Raw genomic sequence first — 11,021 nt, forward strand, 5'->3', positions numbered from 1 at the left:
TGAGAGAGAGAATGCTAAATACTGTTCAAGTTAGAATCAAAATTCAGGGAGAACATTTTGCTAGCTGTCAGAACGCTGAGTGTGGATGTGGTGCAGGGAATCAAGCGCAGGCACAAAAGTGTTCGTCAACAGTCTTTAGTGATGAAAAAACAACTCCAAACAGGAGAAATAGCCAACCCAACCGGGAGGCAAGAGCGACAAAACGCACACAACACAGTGCGTAAAAACAAGAAAAGGCGCACGCAGTGCGGACTCTCAAAATAAACAGAATGAGAGCAAAAACACCATCAACATGAACAGCTGACACAAACAATCACACATAACACCTGACCCAATTACGAAACTTAAATAGGGAACACAATCAAACACTAACAAGGGACAGGTGTTACAAACAGACAAAACCAAACAAACATGAAACATCAAACGGTGGCAGCTAGTACTCCGGGGACGACGACCGCCGAAGCCTGCCCGAACAAGGAGGAGGAGCAGCCTCGGCCGAAACCGTGACAGTACCCCCCCCTTGACGCGCGGCTCCAGCCGTGCGCCGACCCCGGCCTCGGGGACGACCAGGACGACGCGGAGCAGGGCGCGTAGGATGACCCCGATGGAACTCGGTCAGCAGGGACTGGTCTAATATGTCCCTCCTCGGCACCCAGCACCGCTCCTCCGGGCCGTACCCCTCCCACTCCACGAGATATTGAAGACCCCCCATCCAGCGTCTCGAATCAAGGATGGACCTCACAGTGTACGCCGGAGCCCCCTCGATGTCCAACGGGGGCGGAGGAGTCTCCTCTATCTCATACTCCTGGAGTGGACCAGCTACCACCGGCCTGAGGAGAGACACATGGAACGAGGGGTTAATATTCCTATAGTCAATAGGCAGTTCTAACCTGTAACACACCTCGTTCAACCTCCTCAGGACTTTGAATGGCCCCACAAACCGCCGACCCAGCTTCCGGCAGGGCAGGCGGAGGGGCAGGTTTCTGGTCGAGAGCCAGACTCGATCTCCAGGTGCGTACACAGGCCCCTCACTGCGGTGGAGATCGGCGCTCGTTTTCTGCCGACGGATGGCCCGCTGCAGATGTACGTGGGCAGCGTTCCATGTCTCCTCCGAGCGCCGCACCCATTCATCCACCGCAGGGGCCTCGATCTGGCTCTCGTGCCAAGGTGCCAGAACCGGCTGGTACCCTAACACACACTGGAAAGGGGTTAGTTGGGTGGAGGAGTGGCGGAGAGAGTTCTGTGCCATCTCGGCCCAAGGAACGTATCTCGCCCACTCCTCCGGCCGGCCCTGGCAATAAGACCTCAGAAACCTACCCACATCCTGGTTAACACGTTCAACCTGCCCATTACTCTCCGGATGGTAACCCGAGGTAAGGCTTACCGAAACCCCCAACCGTTCCATAAACGCTCTCCACACTCTGGAGGTGAACTGGGGGCCTCGATCAGACACTATATCCTCGGGTACCCCGTAATGCCGGAAGACATGGGTAAACAGAGCCTCAGCGGTCTGTAGGGCAGTGGGTAGACCCGGCATGGGAAGGAGACGACAGGCCTTCGAGAACCGATCCACAACGACCAGGATGGTAGTATTCCCCTGTGAGGGGGGAAGGTCGGTAACAAAATCCACCGAGAGGTGGGACCAGGGTCGTTGTGGAACGGGCAGGGGTTGTAGCTTACCCCTGGGCAAATGTCTGGGCGCCTTACACTGGGCACACACCGAACAGGAGGAGACATAAATCCTCACATCCCTGGCTAACGTTGGCCACCAGTACTTAGTGCTAAGGCAGTGAACTGTCCGGCCGATACCCGGATGTCCAGAGGAGGGGGACGTATGAGCCCAATAAATGAGGCGATCGCGTACCTCGAGCGGAACGTACGTCCGACCCACTGGACACTGTGGAGGACTTGGGTCGGTGCGTAACGCCCGCTCGATCTCGGCATCAACCTCCCACACCACCGGTGCAACCAGACAAGACTCTGGTAGTATGGGAGTGGGCTCAACGGACCTCTCCTCCGCGTCATACCGCCGAGACAGAGCATCTGCCTTCCCGTTCTGGGACCCAGGGATGTAAGTGATTTTAAACACAAACCGGGCTAGAAACATAGTCCAGCGGGCCTGGCGAGGATTCAGTCTCCTAGCTTCCCGGATGTATTCCAGGTTACGGTGGTCAGTTAGAATGAGGAAAGGGTGTTGAGCCCCCTCAAGCCAATGCCGCCACACCTTTAGGGCCTGTACCACGGCTAACAGCTCCCTGTATCCTACGTCATAATTCCGCTCCGCCGGACTGAGCTTTTTAGAATAAAAAGCACAGGGACGGAGTTTAGGTGGTGTGCCAGACCGTTGGGAGAGAACGGCCCCTATACCGGCCTCTGACGCGTCTACCTCTACCTGGAAAGGTAAAGAGGGATCCGGATGTGCCAACACCGGCGCCGAGGTAAACAGGTCCTTCAGTTTCCCAAAAGCCCTGGCCGCCTCAGCTGACCACCGCAAGCGCACCGGACCCCCCTTCAACAGAGACGTGATGGGAGCTGCCACCTGTCCAAAACCCCGGATAAACCTCCGGTAATAATTTGCAAAACCCAAGAACTGTTGCACCTCCTTCACAGTGGTTGGGGTCTGCCAATTACGCACAGCTGACACCCGGTCCACCTCCATCTTCACCCCTGACGCAGACAACTGATAACCCAGAAAGGAGACCGACTTCTGAAAGAACAGACATTTCTCTGCCTTGACATATAGGTCATGCTCCAACAGCCTCCTCAATACTCGGCGCACCAGGGCTACATGCTCTGTTCGGGTAGGACTGTACACCAGAATATCGTCTATGTACACGACTACTCCCTGTCCCTGCATGTCCCGGAAAATCTCATCGACGAAGGATTGGAAGACTGAGGGAGCATTCATCAACCCATATGGCATGACTAGATACTCGTAATGTCCGGAAGTCGTGCTAAACGCTGTCTTCCATTCATCGCCCTCTCTAATGCGCACCAAGTTATATGCGCTCCTGAGATCCAATTTTGTGAAGAACTGAGCACCGTGTAATGACTCCGTCATAGTCGCAATCAGAGGAAGTGGATAGCTGTACTTCACCGTAATCTGATTGAGACCGCGGTAATCAATACACGGGCGCAGACCTCCATCCTTTTTCTTCACAAAAAAGAAACTCGAGGAAGCGGGTGAAGTGGAGGCCCGTATGTATCCCTGTCTCAGAGACTCAGCGATGTACGTCTCCATTGCCTTCCTCTCCTCTTGAGACAAGGGATACACATGGCTCCGCGGGAGAGCTGCTCCTGACTGGAGATCTATCGCACAATCCCCCAGTCTATGAGGGGGCAGCTGCGCCGCCCTAGTTTTACTAGGTCCGCCGCCCTAGTTTTACGTGGTCCTCTGTAGCTCAGCTGGTAGAGCACGGCGCTTATAACGCCAAGGTAGTGGGTTCGATCCCCGGGACCACCCATACACAAAAAGAAAAATGTATGCACGCATGACTGTAAGTCGCTTTGGATAAAAGCGTCTGCTAAATGGCATATTATTATTATTATTATTACTAAACACCAGTTTCAAATCCTCATACTCGGGGGGAATATGCAGTGCTGGCATTAGATTCGGACTTTCCACCGAGGTCGCCCCTATGGAAACACCCAGACACCGCCCCTCACACTGGGCAGACCACCCTTTAAGAGCTTTCTCTCGCCACAAAATAGTAGGGTCATGGGTCATCAACCAGGGAAGGCCCAGCACCACCGGATACGCAGGAGAGTCAATCAGATAGAGCTGAATCGTCTCCTCATGACCCTCCTGCGCCATCATCTTAAGGGGTGCCGTGACCTCCCTAATCAACCCAGATCCTAACGGACGGCTATCTAGGGCATGAACAGGGAAAGGCTTATCAACGGGAAGGAGAGGAATCCCTAACTCTACACAGAACTGGCGATCTACAAAATTCCCAGCTGCGCCTGAATCTACCAGCGCCTTATGATGGGAACGAGGTGCAACCTGTGGAAAACAAACAGGCAAGGTTAGGTGAACGACAGAAAGCTCTGGGTAAGTAGGGCGCCTACTCACCTGGGGGGACCCCCCAATGCGTGGCCTGCCTTCTCCTCCACCGGGGGACCCTCCCCAACACCTAGCCGCGGTGTGCCCTCCACGGCCACAGTTAGTGCAGGGAACGGCCCCCCTCGGGTTCCTACTCCTCCGTTCTCTAGCGCCAGCACCCCCGAGCTCCATAGGGCTCGGCTCGGAGGTGCTGGAGGGTGAAATGGGCGAACCCCACCCGGGACGTCCACGGGTGGCGAGCAGGGTATCCAGCCGAATGGCCATGTCGACAAGTTGGTCAAACGTCAACGAGGTGTCCCTGCACGCCAACTCTCTCTGGACGTCCTCCCGGAGGCTGCAACGGAAGTGGTCTATGAGGGCCCGCTCATTCCACCCTGCATCTGCCGCTAGAGTCCGGAATTCCAGAGCAAAGTCCTGGGCGCTCCTCATCCCCTGTCGGAGGTAGAACAGACGCTCCCCCGCCGCCTTCCCTTCCGGTGGATGGTCAAACACAGCACGGAAGCGGCGGGAGAACTCCGCATAGGTAGTGGTAGCAGCGTCCATTCTCCTCCATTCGGCGTTGGCCCACTCCAACGCCTTGCCGGTGAGACAGGAGATGAGGGCGGAGACGCTCTCGTGTCCCGAGGGCGCCGGGTGTACGGTGGCGAGGTAGAGCTCCACTTGCAGCAGGAACCCTTGACACCCGGCAGCGGAGCCGTCGTACGCCCTCGGGAGCGAGAGCCGAATCCCACTGGGTTCCGGAAGTTGGACAGGAGGACTGACCGATGGGGATGGTCCGGTAGGTGGGGCCGTGGGTACCCCGCTGGTCTCCCATCGGTGGAGAGTGTTCATCACCCCCTCCAGGGCATGACAGACCTGGTTAATCCGGTCCTCCTGCCCACGAAGACGGTCTTCCATGCTCGCTGTTGGCGCGGTTGCTCCTGCTGATTCCATGGGTGATGTGTGATTCTGTCAGAACGCTGAGTGTGGATGTGGTGCAGGGAATCAAGCGCAGGCACAAAAGTGTTCGTCAACAGTCTTTAGTGATGAAAAAACAACTCCAAACAGGAGAAATAGCCAACCCAACCGGGAGGCAAGAGCGACAAAACGCACACAACACAGTGCGTAAAAACAAGAAAAGGCGCACGCAGTGCGGACTCTCAAAATAAACAGAATGAGAGCAAAAACACCATCAACATGAACAGCTGACACAAACAATCACACATAACACCTGACCCAATTACGAAACTTAAATAGGGAACACAATCAAACACTAACAAGGGACAGGTGTTACAAACAGACAAAACCAAACAAACATGAAACATCGAACGGTGGCAGCTAGTACTCCGGGGACGACGACCGCCGAAGCCTGCCCGAACAAGGAGGAGGAGCAGCCTCGGCCGAAACCGTGACACTAGCTTTGACTATTGTCATGGTATACAATCAGATTTTGTGAAATGCACACTCACTCACACAAACACACACACACTCCAAATATCAAACACATAGTTTCTGCTTTTCCCTTTCTAGTTCAAGCTGTAAATGTTAAGCTTGGTCCAAAATGAAGGGTGAGGGGTGGAGGGAAGAGGCAAAAACCAAATTTGTGTAAAATCCTTCATTTCAGCAACATTATTTGCTTTATCCACATTGCAGTGGTTCTGTATTTATCCCTGAATTCCCTCTCATCACAATATTTTTCATAACATTCAGTACATAATGCAACGGTCCCGAACCTGGCATCCAGCTAGAGCTATGCGTAAACACATTGAGAAGGCACGAAGCGCACAAGTTTCATCAAACAGTCCGTGAATACATCTCCAAAAGATTAATGTATCTCTTAAAGCATCTGGAAGGAATACAACGGGTAATGATGAGTTGAGCTTGTCCACAATGATGAAGTAATTTGGAAAAACACACATTGCCTAAAGCATTGATTCACAAAAACAGAAAATACTGCATGGGTAACATTGTAGTTGGTTACTGTATTCAATCTTCTACCAAGCACTTGCAGTTGGAAAGAGCAGAGCAGGATTTAGTTTGTTGCGCTGGATGTTTTCTGGTTGAAACTTCATACTGCAAACGTCCCTGAGACTAGGTCCTGGCTAGAAACACTGGTCTGGCTGACTTGGTGGCTCGTTAGCATTTTCCATCATGAGTCTTGTTCTGGAGGCAGCTCTGCAGAGTGGTCACTAGCTGACACAGCCACAAAGTCATAAAATCTAATTTTAAACCTAACCCTAACCTTAACCCTAACCTTAACCACACTGCTAACCCTAATGCCTAACCCTAACCTTAAATGACGACAAAAAAAGAGAAATTGCTACATTTTCTCTCGGCCCCATGGCTAAATGTGTAAAATTGCTGAAAACGTGCTTTAAAACTGCAACATTTTCTCTATGCCCCATGGCAAAATGTGTAGAATTGCAGGAAATGAACTTTAAAACGTAAATGTTTCTATCCGCTGTTAAGAGGGGGGCCACTAAAATGTTTTGGCATGAGATTTGGGGGCCCCTCAGCCGATAAAGGTTGGTATATGCTACATTTGCTCCATACACCACCAACCACTGTAACTGGATGTGTGATCAGAACACTTCACCAACTCACCCTCACAGTGCCGCCTTTGAATACAACCCTTACGTTTGTCACCATTGCCATGTTTTTGAGTGAACACCTCCTTAAAAAGCATGGCATGATTCAGATAATCTGTCAACTGCACATTTTTTGTATACACAACAGTCCTTGGCAGTCGACTCTGAGTCAAAGCAATAATTAAGATGCAGCCAATAAATGCCCTTATATTACACCCAGCTGTGTTTATGTTCAACTTTTCAGTCAGAAAAAAAAGCATATCTTTCTCCCTCTTTCGCACTCCTTCTTTTTCTCTCACCACCCTCTCTCTCTCTCCCTCTCTCATTCACCCTCTCTTCCGCTCAACCTCAACCTCAACCTCCACCTCCACCTCCCCCCCTCTCTCTGAGAAACAGTGGGACCCTGTTGAGTTGGGTGTTTGAGTTGAGATTTCAGACTATTAATATTCACAGGAACAATCTGGCATGAGAGGGTATTTATTTGACCAGAATGTGCCCACATTTCAACCAATGGTCATGAATTAGCGAGGAGCTCTTTAACGGCCTATAATGAGGGCATTGGGAATGTGTTGTAGCTTGGTGGCTGAGAAACACATCAGGACATCTCTCTGCTCATGCTAATATTACAACTGTAACACCCTCATTCATTATCATAACCTAAACATTTTAGAATTATATACTGTTTGCCTGGGTTCACACACACGTATGCATTAAATTGCATCCACACACAGACACACAATCCTGTTATTTACACCAATGCAAAGGTATATTGTTGTATGCCTTGCTGGTATTTCATAGTAAAGTGATTGGAATATGTAAGGTATAAGTTTTACAATAAGCCATCCCCAGCTGTTCTGATGTGCAACCGAACCATGCATTCCTCAGTCCCTTGGTATCTCTGGAGAGGTACTAGATTGAGCAGTGTTTGGACTAATTGGCCACTTTAGCCTGCATGACTTCATGGTGTTGTGGGGGAAACAAGCAGAAGATAACAGTGAGGGAGCATTGATGAAGACTCAGTCAACAGAGCTGATACAAATATGGTGGTTTAGCCGAGGGCCATGTCAATACAGGCCACAGTCACATTGGTATAGCATTGACATCAGGATATGGTTCATTTAGCCCTTTATCTCTTTCTCTCCGTGTCAAAGTGTATTGAGTAGAGGTCTTGAGGTCTTGGCACATGTCGGTACTGCGTGTGAGAATGACTCTTCACAACTCCCAAGTTGCTCCTCTTGAGACACACAAAACAATCCAGCGTCCTTCGCAGCTGTGCAAATGGGCGTTTCCAGGCATCTGATCCTAAATGCTGTGTTTCCATGACAACCGATGTAAACAAAAACATAATTGATATGAACCAAACTCACAAGATGTCTTTCTGCCCTTCTGTGTAATAATTCTGCTCTGCTCACACGGATGTAGACTGCAGTGCAGTATATGAACCAGCGGAGCAGAAGAGTCAAGACAAGACATGTGTGTCCAGATCCAGGGGAGACATGATGAAGACCTAAGGGTTTTTTCAGTGGGTGAGTATGGGTGTCTTCTTCTCATACAGTGGGGGAAAAAAGTATTTAGTCAGCCACCAATTGTGCAAGTTCTCCCACTTAAAAAGATGAGAGAGGCCTGTAATTTTCATCATAGGTACACACACGTCAACTATGACAGACAAATTGAGAAAAAAATTTCCAGAAAATCACATTGTAGGATTTTTTCATGAATTTATTTGCAAATTATGGTGGAAAATAAGTATTTGGTCACCTACAAACAAGCAAGATTTCTGGCTCTCACAGACCTGTAACTTCTTCTTTAAGAGGCTCCTCTGTCCTCCACTCGTTACCTGTATTAATGGCACCTGTTTGAACTTGTTATCAGTATAAAAGACACCTGTCCACAACCTCAAACAGTCACACTCCAAACTCCACTATGGCCAAGACCAAAGAGCTGTCAAAGGACACCAGAAACAAAATTGTAGACCTGCACCAGGCTGGGAAGACTGAATCTGCAATAGGTAAGCAGCTTGGTTTGAAGAAATCAACTGTGGGAGCAATTGTTAGGAAATGGAAGACATACAAGACCACTGATAATCTCCCTCGATCTGGGGCTCCACGCAAGATCTCACCCCGTGGGGTCAAAATGATCACAAGAACGGTGAGCAAAAATCCCAGAACCACACGGGGGACCTAGTGAATGACCTGCAGAGAGCTGGGACCAAAGTAACAAAGCCTACCATCAGTAACACACTACGCCGCCAGGGACTCAAATCCTGCAGTGCCAGACGTGTCCCCCCCTCTTCAGATCTCAACCCCATAGAAAATCTTTGGAGGGAGTTGAAAGTCCGTGTTGCCCAGCGACAGCCCCAAAACATCACTGCTCTAGAGGAGATCTGCATGGAGGAATGGGCCAAAATACCAGCAACAGTGTGTGAAAACCTTGTGAAGACTTACAGAAAACGTTTGACCTGTGTCATTGCCAACAAAGGGTATATAATAAAGTATTGAGAAACTTTAGTTATTGACCAAATACTTATTTTCCACCATAATTTGCAAATAAATTCATTACAAATCCTACAATGTGATTTTCTGGATATTTTTTTCTCATTTTGTCTGTCATAGTTGACGTGTACCTATGATGAAAATTACAGGCCTCTCTCATCTTTTTAAGTGGGAGAACTTGCACAATTGGTGGCTGACTAAATATTTTTTTTACCCACTGTATACCCATTCCTTTTTATTTATTTTTATTTATTTTTTTCACCTTTATTTAACCAGGTAAGCCAGTTGAGAACAAGTTCTCATTTACAACTGCGACCTGGCCAAGATAAAGCAAAAGCAGTGCGATAAAAACAACAACAACACAGAGTTACATATGGGATAAACAAAAACCTACAGTCAATAACACAATAGAAAATCTATATACAGTGTGTGCAAATGTAGCAAGTTATGGAGTTAAGGCAATAAATAGGCCATAGTGCAAAATAATTACAATTTAGTATTAACACTGGAATGATAGATGTGCAGAAGATGATGTGCAAATAGAGATACTGGGGTGCAAATTAGCAAAATAAATAACAATATGGGGATGAGGTAGTTGGGTGGGCTAATTACAGATGGGCTGTGTACAGGTGCAGTGATCGGTAAGCTGCTCTGACAACTGATGCTTAAAGTTAGTGAGGGAGATAAGAGTCTCCAGCTTCAGAGATTTTTGCAGTTCGTTCCAGTCATTGGCAGCAGAGAACTGGAAGGAATGGCGGCCAAAGGAGGTGTTGGCTTTGGGGATGACCAGTGAGATATACCTGCTGGAGCATATACTACGGGTGGGTGTTGCTATGGTGACCAATGAGCTAAGATAAGGCGGGGATTTGCCTAGCAGTGATTTATAGATGACCTGGAGCCAGTGGGTTTGGTGACGAATATGTAGTGAGGGCCAGCCAACGAGAGCGTTCCTCTATAGATGGATGTTCTGATTTAAGAGTGCATCATGTGTTTTTAGGGATACCATGGACTTCCAAAACACAGCCATGTAATCCTTTAATTGGTCCTGTTTTGCCATTAGGAACACATTTACATTTACATTTTTAGTCATTTAGCAGACGCTCTTATCCAGAGCGACTTACAGTTAGTGAGTGCATTCAGAATGGTTCTGGTATTATGAACACCCCTTAACACCATTTCATCACAATAGAACCATTAGTCAGGAATTGTAAACTGTTACACATGGCATGGGGCTCTTACAAATACCGCTGACAATGGCTTTGTTTGGATGGTTTGTGTTTTTGACAAGCATCAACCTGTGAAACAGGTACAGTAGAAATGCAATGACGGCTAATACGTCTATGGTATTTATTTATCATGGCTGCTGAAGAATTCAAACTCATGTATAAATCAGGTATAATTCAACTTGTTTAACATGGTTTTTCATGGATGCTGAAGCTCCTGGTTTATGGGGTTGAATTCCATTCATGAAGGTAACAGTTCCTGCCATTGTTAAGAGTCTTCCGAGAAGGAGGTCTCAGTGAACAAAGGTCTGGACAGCTTATGGGATTCCGGTTGTGTTCCTCATGTGTTCTTTCACTTCTTTATGTGTCATCTTTTCCAAAGGGCCTCACAGTAAGACCTACACCAGTCAAACTGCATGGGGGCTGTCCTAGCTCCTACATGTCCTCTGTTAAGACCAATGGGCTCTCCCCCTCTTTACTTTAGAGAACTTGGAGAAAAAAATGCATCTGTTGCCTGGCCTCTCTTGACGGAGCCATAGCATTGATATTGGATTATTTTGCTTATTTGTTGAGAGCCGTGTGTATGCATTCAGAGAAGCACACGTTTCCTGTTAAGGTTGGATGCTGAACTCACTTCCAAAAAATTACAGCTTTGCAGGCCAGCTCCTCGGAACAG

The sequence above is a fragment of the Coregonus lavaretus genome (assembly GCF_964263955.1).
Source record: "Coregonus lavaretus genome assembly, chromosome: 14".
In the NCBI taxonomy this organism is placed as follows: Eukaryota; Metazoa; Chordata; class Actinopteri; order Salmoniformes; family Salmonidae; genus Coregonus; species Coregonus lavaretus.